At 53.5% G+C, this 13,211-nt stretch overlaps 1 protein-coding gene and 1 long non-coding RNA gene across 3 annotated transcripts in view; both read right to left on the bottom strand.

Annotated features, from left to right (window-relative positions):
• The window catches only part of LOC116554175, a 9,836-nt gene extending 3,231 nt beyond the window's left edge, over nucleotides 1-6,605 (bottom strand). The window contains exons 1-2 of the long non-coding RNA XR_004270092.1: nucleotides 6,595-6,605; nucleotides 1,644-1,651 (exon numbers count right to left, since the gene is read on the bottom strand). This is a non-coding gene — a long non-coding RNA (uncharacterized LOC116554175). The remainder of the gene's footprint in view (nucleotides 1-1,643; nucleotides 1,652-6,594) is intronic.
• INPP5A (inositol polyphosphate-5-phosphatase A) overlaps nucleotides 1-13,211 on the bottom strand; it is a 222,500-nt gene that overhangs the window by 174,284 nt on the left and 35,005 nt on the right. The window lies entirely within an intron of this gene.

Raw genomic sequence — 13,211 nt, 5'->3', positions numbered from 1 at the left:
GCTTCAGCCACAGTGTCCCACACACGGGCTGCCACAGTGACCCACACACGGGCTGCCACAGTGACCTACACGCAGGCTGCCCTCCAGACGAGTCGGCTAGATGGCTTCAGCCACAGTGTCCCACACACGGGCTGCCACAGTGACCCACATGCAGGCTGCCACAGTGACCCACACGCAGGCTGCCCTCCAGACGAGTGGGCTAGATGGTTTCAGATGGCAAGGTCAGAAAGGCCAAAGCAGGGGTCGAGATGAAAAGACTCGAACCTTAACGACCTCCAAATACAGCCCATGACCCCTGTACACATCCAGGAAGAAGGGACTCAATGCCATCAAGGATGTCTAAATACAACAGATTGAGGTGATGCTAGACGCTATGCTTGAGATCACTGCACCGAGGACCAGTGTGTGAGTGGCATGGGGGTCAGGACGTCCACGAACGCAGGCCCCACCAGCATCTCCACAAGTGTCACAATGTCCCCCGCTGCGTTCCAACAGTGTCTCCTCACACTTGTCCGCACCCCAGGAGGAGCTGGACACAGCCAGCCTGCCTTCCCGCCGTCCTGCCAGCAGTCAGCTGCTCGACACCAGCTGCGCTCCAGTCCTCGTGGCGTCTCCCCACACAGGACGGCGTCACCATGGGGATGGAGGCTACACTGTTGACTCCCCCAGCAGGATGGCATCTGCTCACTGGAGTAGGCCCCACCCCTGTGTCCCTCGCTGGCAGCAAACCTTGACCAATTATTTCCAGCCAACTTCTGCAAAGCCCAGGTACTGTAAGTCCCAGCCACCTTCGAGCCTCCACTTCTAAGACCCCGTCCTTTTCCAGCGATGCTGATAATGTGAAACCAGCCACACAGGAGCCGTGGGTCCCGGCGAGGGGCTCCAAGGCCTGGCGTGGCATTCCACATCGGCGCCCTCCCACCACGCCCCGCTCCGCCTGCTCTGTGAAACCTCCCTGTGCTGGCACCAGGCGTGGTCCTGGGTGGAGGCTGTGGGCTCCCTGGCATGCAGTGACCTGCATCACCCCCAGACCCACAACACTCCCCCGTCCGCACCACTGGTCTGCACAGGGCATGAGTGGAGAGCCAGGAGTGTCCCCTCGAATCAGAAGCCACCTCTGGTCCGCCCTCTGAAGGCCGTGAATCAACACCGTTTGGGAAGACAGGGCAGTGCGGCCATCCCTCTCCCACTCACCGGCTGGGCTCTGGCTGGCAGGGGGCACACTGGGTGCTGAGACGCACAGGACCCGCAAGCTGAGCCATGGACACAGCGAGACACCGCTACAGGCAGGACACTGGGTGCCGAGACCCACACGACCCGCGAGCTGAGCCGTGGACACCCGTGAAAAGCCTCTACTGGCAGGAGGCTTCCCAAATGGGACTCTGTCCCAACAAGAAGAAAATGCTGGAAGCAGTGGAGGCTGTGGCCAAAGGGGCCAGCCGCTGCTTACCTCACGGTGGGTCTGAGGAAGGATATGAGGGGTGAGTGCCTTGGCTCTGAGCATGGCCCCAGCCAGAGGCCCTGCAAAGGGACCCTCAGTGTTAGGGACCAGGCGCCCACATTCTGACCCATCCAGGACCTTCCACAACCTCCACCTTCCCTTTGCCTCAAGGACCCGCACAGCAAGCCCAGCAAGAAGCCACTCCCACAGCTGTCCTGGAGCCTGTGTGCGCACGTGGCCCTGCAGGGCGTGGGTGCCACCTCTGCCAAGACCCCACCGTTCCCTCAGCAGGCTGGCACAGTGATGCTTAGCCAGAAGGACTAGTCGGCCTCAGAGATTGGGCAGGAAGCCTGCACATGGCACAGACTTGGATTTCAATCCACAAAAGCCAGGCGGCCTGAGGCGGCAGCCCCCGCACCCCAGACCACACCCCACACTCCAGGAAACAGTGAGCATCATGGCCACACACACCAGCACCCTGGACCACACCCCCACACTCCAGGAAACAGTGAGCACCATGACCACACACACTAGCACGCTGGACCACACCCCACACTCCAGGAAACAGTGAGCATCATGTCCACACACACCAGCACGCTGGACCACACCCCCACACTCCAGGAAACAGTGAGCATCATGGCCACCCACACCAGCACGCTGGACCACACCCCACACTCCAGGAAATGGTGAGCATCATGGCCACACACACCAGCACGCTGGACCACACCCCACACTCCAGGAAACGGTGAGCATCATGTCCACACACACCAGCACGCTGGACCACACCCCACACTCCAGGAAACAGTGAGTACCATGTCCACACACACCAGCATGCAGGACCACACCCCACACTCCAGGAAACAGCGAGCACCATGTCCACACACACCAGCACGCTAGACCACACCCCCACACTCCAGGAAATGGTGAGCATCATGTCTACACACACCAGCACGCTGGACCACACCCCACACTCCAGGAAACAGTGAGCATCATGTCCACACACACCAGCACGCTAGACCACACCCCACACTCCAGGAAACAGTGACCACTGATGGTGACACACACCAGCACATCAACTCATTTCCTTCCAAAGACTTCCTTAAAACTTTCAAGTACAAGTCATTTAAACATAAAACAAGCAGCGCGGGCGCCTTCACCTGCAGACGCAGAGCAGGCCAGGGCCTCCTGGGGACACAGGGTGGGCGCCAAGCTGGGTGGCAGGAACCCAGGGCCTCGCTGTGGATTCCTCAGGAAATCCTGCCCCACGCCACTGGCTTATCCCTGGGAAAAGCATTTCCTTTCATGAGAAAAGTCCACTTGTCCGCACAGCCATAAATACATCACAGCTAAAAATAGTGCTGTGAAAGGAAGTGACGACTGGGCCTTCCAGCGAAGGACACACACAGCCGTGTCCCGGCGGTGCGGGGGGCGGCCCGGGAGAAAGGCCCCGCCTGCAAGCTGCGTCTCCAAACTCAGTTTCTTCTCTCACAACAGTTTTCCTGTTAGCTGAACCTGACAGAACTAAAAGGAAGACGGGGACACAGAGGAACAGATATCTTCCCATGAAAGATAATGAAGAAATATCCTCCTCTTTCGTCAAATACAGAGGCAAAATCAGCTTAAGTCTCTACACATTATGGCAAACTTCTCCTAAAGACGCATGCTAGCAAACTTAATCCACTGGAAAAAAAAAAGGCTGAGCGAATTTTATAACAGGTATTTCCCCTACAAAGTATCCTTAGAATATATTTAAATGACAGCTTATCACTAGAGAGGGCCACATTCTACGAAACAACGTAAGCGTAACTTGGAAATCACAGCACACAAAACGCAATGATCTACAAGCCTCGTTGCTGAATGGAATCCCCTGGCTAGATCCCGAGCATGGAGCAGCATGGAAATTCTGCCCGGTCCCCGCATGGCAGCATCTCTGGTCACTGGGACCCTGCGGACAGGGGATCCCTCCAGCAGGGCCACATCCTTTCCCCATCATGATTTCCACCCTCGAATCACACAGGCCATGCCAGGATCCCTGCCAGCCCTGCAGAGCACACCATGGGCCGTGCTGCCCACAGCAGAAGCGGGCTAGGCCGCCCAACTGCTCCTCACCCAGCCCCCCGCCACCCCCAGGAAGACCTGCCAGCCACTCCTGCCCCAGACGCAGCCCTCACGGGAACGGGCCCGAGTAGCCCTGGTCCATCTGTCTGCCTTTCAAGTTCTGTGAACGCTGTTGACTGCCTGCTCTCTTCACACTGGCTCTCTTGTCTTGTTTTTTAATGTGTTTGTAATATTTTTTAAAACTGAAAAACTAAAGTCATAGCACAGTCCACAGCTCGGCTGTGACTGAAACACATGCAGTCCTAGTGACACTAATTGTGGTGACCACGGAGAAAGGGTGGCAGGGGAGGGCCACATGGGGGACGGGGAATGGTGACATGGATGTGCAGACACCAACAGGTGATGAAAAGCTAACTGCAACTCCAACTTGCTACTAACAAACACACAGTGGTCCGCAGAGAACCACGGCCTCGCCGCACGGCACAGGCTTCTGCCACGCACGCATGTTTCTTTCTCTGTTCAACTTAAGTGGAAATTGCTTTTCCACTGAATCATACTCGTTTTAGAAATCTGGGGGAAATTCAGCAGGAGGGACACACAGGAGAGAGCTGAACTCAGTGGCAGTGCCATCACCGTGAGGCTCTGGTGCACATCCCCGTAACCAGCATCACTCCAGATTCCAGTGACCTTGCAGGAACCCGCCGCCCCCAGCCACCCTTCCAGGCCACCCATGGTGGCCTCCAGTCCCCGTGCTAAGTGACACCGCCAGATGCTCCGCAGCACCAGCCACTCGGCTGACCGCGTCCCACAGAGGAAGTCAAGCGGGTTTCTGGGGACTGGTATGTGCCCCGCTTCCGCCGGCCGTGCGGCACTGTTTGGAGAATGGTGACAAGTGCACCACGGAGCTGTGGGCCCCTCAAGAGGCTGCCCTGCCTGGGGTCCGCAGAGCCCCCTGCTCTCCTCACAAGAAACCAAACGTGTGCTCAGTGCCCCTCCTGGAGAGTGCTTGCTTCTGTTCTGCCACTGACAAAACCCAGTTGTGGTAACAGAGTTGGAGACAGGGAAGACAGGGAGACGGCCGGAAGTCTGCTTCTGCTGACAGAGGGCCACCTCTGATGGCCCAGGAGGGTCAGCACCCCAGAAGCACGGGGTATGTCCTGCCCCAGCTGCACGAGTCCAGTCTCTGCCCAGGTCTCCAGAGGCACATCTGTTCCCCTTTGCAAAGGGCAGCTGTGTCCCTAACACCATCTGACCACTGGCCCACGGAGAGGAGGGCCAGTCGGGTCTCAGGGACAAGTGGTGAGGTTGGGGAGGCCTCCAGTTCCTAGGAGGTGAGGCTGCTTCATAGCGACCCAGAGGGAAGCCCTGACACAGGACCTCAGGGTAAGGTCCGCGCATGGACAGAGGCTGTAGCTACCCAGGAACCAGCAGCGGGCACCCAGAGGGATGGTCTACCAGCAGGGCAGCCACTGACGACACGCATCTGTGGGGAGCCCCGCACAGAAAATGAAATAAGCCAGGGGCTCAACCCGAAGCAGAGGATGTGCAGAAAGAACAAATCGCAAGAAAAGGACGAAGAGAGGGTGGTTTCTGGGGCTCCATGGGACCTGGGAATCCAGGCGTGCAGCCACTGCTCCCGGGTTTGCCCTGTGGTGGAGCTTCCAGACTCCCGCCGACCTGAGGGGACACACTCCACAACCCCCAGCGGAGGCCTTACACGGCAGCTAGTGCCAAACCCCATATACATTGTGGTTTTTGCCATATGCACATCCACACCCACAGTAAAGTTTAACATTAGGCACAGTAAGAGATAAACAATAACTGCCAACGAAATAGAGCAACTCGGACCACACACGGCGAAGGCTGTGACGTGGACGTGCTCGTGCTCTCTCTGCATACCTCACTGCACCACACTCACCTATTCTCTTTCTTTTTTTTTCTTTTGAGGCAGAATTTTCCTCTGTTGCCCAGGCTGGAGTAGAGTGGCTCTATCTCAGCTCAACCTCCACCTTCCGGGTTCAAGCAATTCTCTATCTCCACTGCAACCTCCACCTTCCGGGTTCAAGCAATTCTCCTGCCTCAGTCTCCCTAGTAGCTGGGATTACAGGCACACACCACCATGCCCAGCTGATTTTTGTATTTTTAGTAGAGACAGGGTTTCACCATGTGGGCCAGACTGGTCTTGAACTCCTGACCTCGTGATCCACCGGCCTTGGCCTCCCAAACTGCTGGGATTACAGGTGTGAGACACTGCGCCCGGCCACTCACCTATTTTCTGACCGCAGTGACATAAGATGCAGGAAGCCATAGGTGAGGGAGCACTACTGTACTTGTGTATAAACGATTTCATTCTATTTCAACTTTTAAGAACATATTACATTTAGGTACCTGCTAATACTTTGTATAAAGAAATTTTTTGTTCACTTACAGACTTCTAATTTCATTTTATTGTATATGTAGTCAAACACACAATGACTGTTAAAACTACTTCCCCAAAGCACACTTTTCATCAAAACATCTGCAGTCCTTGTTTAAAACGTGATTTTTATTCTTTTTTTTTAGTTTTTTGAGATTGAGTCTTGCTCTGTCATCCAAGCTGGAGTGCAGTGGCTCAATCTCGGCTCACTGCAACTTCTGCCTTCCAAATACAAGCAATTCTCTGCCTCAGCCTCCCGAGTAGCTGGAATTACAGGTGCCCGCCACCATGCCTGGCCAATTTTTTTTGTATTTTTAATAGAGACAGGGTTTCACGATCGTGGTCAGGCTGCTCTTGAACTCCTGACCTCGTGATCCACCCACCTCAGTCTCCCAAAGTGCTGGGATTACAGGCATGAACCACCATACCCAGCCAAAACTGCAACTTTCTAGAGGCCTCTGCAGGTCTGATCAAACGAGTTTCTCTATCGCCAAGAAAACAGAAAAATCCCAGCACTGTGGGAGGCTTGAGGCCAAGAAAGACCAACCTGGACAACACAGTGAAATCCCCATCTCTACAAAAAAATCACACGCTTAGCCAGGCATGTGCCTGCAGTCCCATCTACTTGGGAGGCTGAGGCAGGCTGACCCCTTGAGACTTGGAGGTGAAGGCAGGGAACTGTGAGCAGGCCACCGCACCCTCGCCTGGGCCACACAGGGAAGCCTTGTCTCAAAATTAAATAACCACAAAAAACAGACAATTTTAAAAATTAACATTTCTTTTTAGTTCTTAAATAGATTGGCAAAACTAATAAACCAGTAGGTAGAATGATCCAGAATAAAAGACACAAATTACTGCTATCAGGAATCAAAGGGGTTATCACTACAGACATTAAAAGAATAATATGAGAATATGTGAACATTCTATCAACAAATTTGATAATTTACAGGAAGCAGACAGATAATTCCTTTAATTTTTCAGTTTATGTTTTCCTCAGCAAATAATTTTTAAAATATAGTTATTCCTCAAAAAATAAAACTTGGTACATAATAACACAGAAAACTTCTATTAAAGAAATTTGATTCATATCAAAAACCTTCCCACAAAAAAAAAAAAAGGGCACAGATGGTTTCATTGGTAAATTCCATTAAACACCTAAGGAAGAAACAGCATCAATGACAGACGGCTCTTTCCAAACACAGAGGAGGGATGACACTTGTCTTCCATGTGGTTAGTGGTTAATCTCTGAAGCCAGCACAACTCCAACACCAAAACCCGGCAAAGGCATCACAGAGGCAAGGCAAAGAAACCACATCACAGATCAACAGCTCTCCCCGACATGTACACAAAGCAAAGACAGAAATACTGTTTTTCAATTTTTTTTTTTTTTTTGGAGACACGGTCTTGCTCTATCACCCAGGCTGGAGGGCAATGGAGCAGTCACAGCTCACCACAGCCTCCACCCTCCTGTGCCCAAGCAATCCTCCCCTCAGCCTCCACAGTGGCTGAGACTACAGGCACACACCACTGCACCCAGCTGATTTGTGTAATTTTTTTGCAGAAATGGGGTTTTACCATGTTGCCCAGGCTGGTCTGAAACTCCTGGGCTCAAGCTATCCACCCACCCACCTTGGCCTCCCAAAGTGCTGGGATTAAAGCCATGAACTACTACACCCAGCCCAAAATTTAAAGGAAAATAACATGACCAAGTAGGGGTTAGCCAAGAAATGATAGTTTGGTTTAAGTAAACATCAATGTAATTTACCAAGTTAGCAAAATAAAGGAGAGAATCTATGGAGTCATTTCAGCTCATGTAGAAAGAGCATCTGACCACATTCAACATTCTTCTACAGCAAAAATTCTCAGCAAAGTACAAAATAGAAGGAGCGTCCTTCCTTTGATAAAGGACATTTTTTTTTTAAAGGAACAACAAAAACAAATACTCCAGGTACTCACGTCCTTACCAGTGAACCACTCAATACTTTCCTCTAAAGGAAGAGCACAGCAAAAAGGCCCAGCTCCCCAGGCTGACTCACGCGACGTCCAAGGTCCTGACCAGCCTAGCAAGGCAGAGAAAGAAAGAAATGGCCTCAAGCCTGGAGAAAAAGGCGCACATGAGGCTCTGCCTGCAAATTCCGACTGTGGACAGCCGTCACCCACAACTCCACAGAAGCAAGTTAAGAGGGGCCACAGGATGCAAGATTAACACATAAGCCCACATCTGCATCTCCATTCACTACGAGTAAACAGCTGGAAAACTACATGTTTAAAAATACCATTTATAATAACATTAAAAAGTACAAACTACATAAGAATTTATTTAGAAAAGACACAAAATAACGACACTGAAAATCACAAAATGCTGCTGAGGGAACGTAAGGACAAGCTCAATAAACGAAGTGATAACCGTCTCCGTAAACTGTAAGTCTCAGTATAGTGAAGACATCACTCCTCTCCCGTCATACTGATCTGCAGATTCCACTCAATACCAGCCCTAAGCTCAGGAGGCATTTTGCAGAAGTTGACAAGATGTCTAACATCGCTGTGGAAATGCAACAGGCCTGGAATATCCAAAGCAGCCTCTATACGAACAAAGATAGGGATGTATGCTGACTCTAAGACTTCCTCTAATGCCACCACAACCAAGGCAGGTGGCACTGGAATAAACTTCAACAGACCAATGGAGCAGAACAGCCAATCCAGAAATAAGACACTTATACTCTGATTTTCAACAAAAATCCCAAGGCAATCCAATAGGAAAAACAAATTTTCATGCCTATAAACCCAGCACTTTGGGAGTTCAAGGTGGGAGGACTGCTTGAGCCCAAGAGTTTGAGACCCGCCTGGGCAAGACGGCAAGGCCCCATGTCCGCAAAAAGTATTTTTAAAATTAGCTGGGTATGGTGGTGCATGCCTGTAGTCCTAGGAGCCTAGGGTGGGAGGAGCCCGGGAGGTCAAGGGTGCAGTGAGCCATGTCACCACTGCACTTCAGCCCGAGTGGCAGGGCAAGACCCTGTCTCTTCAAAAAAGAAAAAAAGTTATCAACAAACAGTGGTGAAACAGCTGGATTCCATATGAAAAATAATAAACTTCAACCACTGTCTTACATCATACATAAAAATTAACTCGTGATAAGTCAAAAACCTAAATACAACCAGTAAAACCATATAGCTTCAAGGAAGACAAAAGGGAACAATGTCTTCATGACCTGGCAGTAAACACAGATCTCTCAGGCCTCAGAAAGCAAGAGTCATAAAAGAATCATAACTAAAAACTGCTGATCATAGAAACTGCCATTAGGAAATTGAACAGGCAAGCCACAGACTAGGGGAAAGCATTCACAAAACATGTATCTGACAAAGGACTGGCATCCGGAATACATAAAGGCCTCCTGCAACTCCATAACAAAAACAAACTCAGAAAACAAACGGGCCACAGGGGATGACAATTCGACGTGGGCCTCGGGAGGGGCCACAGACCCAGGACACGTCGGGGCCCAGCGGACTTTCTTTTCCCTCTTCACGGAACCCACTGCAACTTGCCAAAAAATTCTTCTCTCCAGCCCCCCGATACAGCTCCTGGAATCTTCTGGGCAGATTATTCAATGAAAACTCAGCCCTGGGAGCTGCCAGCAAAGCCCCTGCCAGCAGTGTGAGGAAGGTGAGACCCAGAGGGGTACAGACTCCACTCCAGTATCAGGAGTGGACCAGCCTGGGCAAGATGGCAAGATCCCATCTCTATAAATATATTTTGAAAAAACAGGCCAGGCATGGTGGCTGAGCTTCAGGTTTGCTAAAGGGGGGCATCAAGAACCAGGCACCGCAAAGAGACAGGTGGACGGCAAAGCAGGGGTCAGAGGAAAACAGGACCCTGTGAAATAAGCACCTGCTCAATCTTCCTGGCTCTTCCTCTCCTTCACCCCGTCAATCTCCACAGCAGGCCAGCCCTGGGCAGCACCGGAGGGCCACCTCCCAGCCTCACCAAGGCCCCCACCTACAGCATGGGAACAGGACAGGACAGCTGGGGACACAGGACACCTACAGCACGGGGACAAGGGAGGACGGGTGGGGACACAGGCCACCTACAGCACGGGGACAGGGGAGGACGGGTGGGGACGCAGGCCACCTACAGCACGGGGACAGGACAGGACAACTGGGGACACAGGACACCTACAGCACGGGGACAGGGTGGGATGGGGACACAGGCCCCAGTGCTGCGGAGCAAGGCTGGAGCCAGGCCCAGAGGCACCTCTGGACACAGTCGGAGCTCTCTGGAGAATGAAGCTCACCCTTCTAGTGTCCGTGGTCCACAGCAAGCATCCACCCAGTTCATCCTCACACAGGCCATCGGGATGCCTGGAGCCTACTCCTTGGCTGGGGCCCCCTCTCCGCCCCCTCCCTGCCCTGCACAATTCCACATCGCCACAGGTGCAGCTGCTGTCACCACAGTGGCAAGGCAGGGGGCTCAAAAGGAGGAAAATGGAGCTCACGCCCTCACTTTCCACAGGTGCTCCTCACTCAGGGACATGGCGGCCATCGACGGCTGCAGCCCCAGACACCAGAAGCCCCACTTGCCACCCACCCCACACTTCCCTCCATCACCCACTGGCCCACAGGCTTCATCTCCACCCTCCCCCACACTCTCCTTCCCCTCCCCTCCACTAGCCCAGCTTGGAGCCCCCCAAGGGACACGGTTCTGTATCCCTGCCACTCAGAAACCCAGCTCATTTCACAGCGGCCTGCACGCACCAGCCTGGAGCCTCACGAACGGGCACGTGGCCTGTTCCTACACCACCGAGACCAGTCCAACCATACAAATGTGGAAACTGAGGCATAAGAGGATGAGCAGCTTGCCCAAGCCCGATGAGAGACACTTCCAGCACTCAAACCCAGAGTCTACCCCGCACCACGGCAGGCAGGCGGGCTGAGCGCCTCTGCAGTGCCCGCCACCCTCCCCAAGGCCACAGCTGCAGCCCCTCCACTGATACCCACTTCAGCCATTTGTCAAAACTCAGAAAATGTATTCTTGTGATTTATCCATTTCACTGTACATGCTGCACCCTGGGGCTCCCTCAGCCTGGCCCGCCCCACCATCGGGAGTCTCCTCTCCTCTCCTCTCCTCTCCTGGAGCCCGGACCCAGCCCCGCACAGTCTCCTGGGCATCTTGCCCTAACAGAGCCACTCCAGCCAAGGTCTTGCTCGCCTCCACTGGCCGGGGGACTGACGTGGGGCGGTGCGCAGCGTGGGCACTGGATGCTGGCCGAGGTGCTCCGCATGCACCCAGCAGAGAGAACCAGGGTCTCTGACAAGGCTCTAGTTTGTGCTGCGTGGACCACCGTAGGCAGATAAAGCGCACCACACAGCCACAGGGGTGGAGGCAGACGGCTAGACCCTCGGACCTCCCGAGCCCAGGTTTACACGCCACTGAACTAAAACCAGACACAAAAAAGGAGAGGGCCCAACTTCATCGCTGTCACATCAAAGTGCTGCAACACGTTCTGTAACAGCATCACCACCTCCCGAGGGTTAAAGAACTTCCTCTAACGTGTTAATTTTAGAATCTGGTTTGCTTCATCCAATGCAAGTTCAACATTGAGCGTAATCTCAAAACAAATTTTGAGTGAGGCCAAATTGCTGACAGTTAGCAAACACACCCACAACTAAAATAACCCAAGAAATACCAGCGTCAGAGCTGTTTGGCCCCCGGCCTCTTAAAGCGCCCCCAAATGGCACAGCTGAACCCCTAGAGGACAAGAAGCCACATTCCCCTCTCAACCCAGGAGTCTGATGGCTTCCAAATAACCAACGTGGCTGGAAGCAGATCAGGGCCCACGGGCGAGAGAGGCTGCTGTCCAGCAACCAGGAGAGTCTGGACCCAGCGACCAGGAGGCCACGAACCACCCCTGCCCACAACACCCAACACCTCCCTGAGACCAACATGCCAGCAGCTGCCCCTTCCCACTTCACCCATCTCCTCAGGGCCCCTCCTGTCCTTCCTTTGGGTTTCAACTGAATGTCACCTCCAAGAGCTGCCACTTCCCACGGGGGGCTCAGGCCCCTGATGGCCACGCAAACGTGGGCCTCAAGAGAGCAGGGGCCCGAGTTTTTATGTGCCATCCTGTTCCCTGGCTGGGGCCGGGCGTGTACAGCCCAAGATAAACATGCGTGAACAAAAATCACAGACACAAAAACACCGCCTGTGGGATGCCAGGTACACCCCCACCCCCAACCCCACATCTCCCATGCCAGGTACTCACCACCTTCTGACCCCCATCTCCTGTGTAAACTTAACTCAGATGCCAACTAGAATATGCAGGTCAGCTTGGAGGATGATCAGAGTCCTGTCCTGAAATGCTTCGGAGCAGACACGACGACGTGAAACAGAAGGTGACTCACTGCAGAGGGGCCACCTGCCTGCACGCAGGGCACCATGGCCCAGGTTTGCCTTCTGGCTTCTCTCCAGGTGCAGCGGCCCGCCTGGGGGTACCCCTGCCACCTCTCCTCCAGGCCCCTTCATTCTGCCGAGGCTCAGCCAAAACCCCTCCCCGACAGCCCTCCCACCTTCCAGAGGTCCCTCCAAGTGCTCTGGAGCCAGCACAAGCCTTCTTCCATGGGTCCAGGTGCCACAGACACATTCAAACTGTGGCACTCAGCCCACCACTGGGCTCAAGGCAATTCAGGGTGTGAGCCGTGTTCTGGGAACAGGGTAGACATCAGCAGAGATGTCCTGATGGCCCTCGTCAGTCTTCACTCTGAAACCCAAGTTCTGAGGTGTGACTCTGGGTGGGACCCGAGGTTCCGCAGCTGGGGACTCTCCAAGAGCCTGTGGTTGGTCAGCACAGGCAAGACACTAGGGGCATCACAGATCTGCTTAATTCAGAAGGTAAAGTGAGGTGATGACCATTTATTCTGGAAGGTAAACACTTAATGCTTAAAACTAACGTATGCAAGTTTGTGTTCCAAGGTAATTTAGAATATTCTTATTTACATTTTATTAGCTGGTTGACAGAAAGGCTATTAATGATATCAAGTGCAGTTTAGGCCCCCAGAGAGGGTGGATGCAGGGTGGGATGCAGACTGGGGACAGGGGCAGGGGCAGGGGACACCCTCCCAGCCTCGAGGCCTCAGGGAGCCGCCACAGCTCATGGCCCAAGGCCAGATTCTCTCCCTCTTTCCATCCAGGGCCAGGGCTGTGGCAAGAACCCGCTAGAACCGACAGCCCCACACCTGAAAGGAAAACCCACTCGGGGCACCGCCCAGCACCGTGTCCCAGGTCACATTCTGAACCTCTCCGCGC

This window comes from Sapajus apella, unplaced genomic scaffold (assembly GCF_009761245.1).
Source record: "Sapajus apella isolate SASKATOON/1434 unplaced genomic scaffold, GSC_monkey_1.0 scaffold13, whole genome shotgun sequence".
Lineage (NCBI taxonomy): Eukaryota > Metazoa > Chordata > Mammalia > Primates > Cebidae > Sapajus > Sapajus apella.
This window is presented reverse-complemented; position numbering and strand designations above follow the sequence as displayed.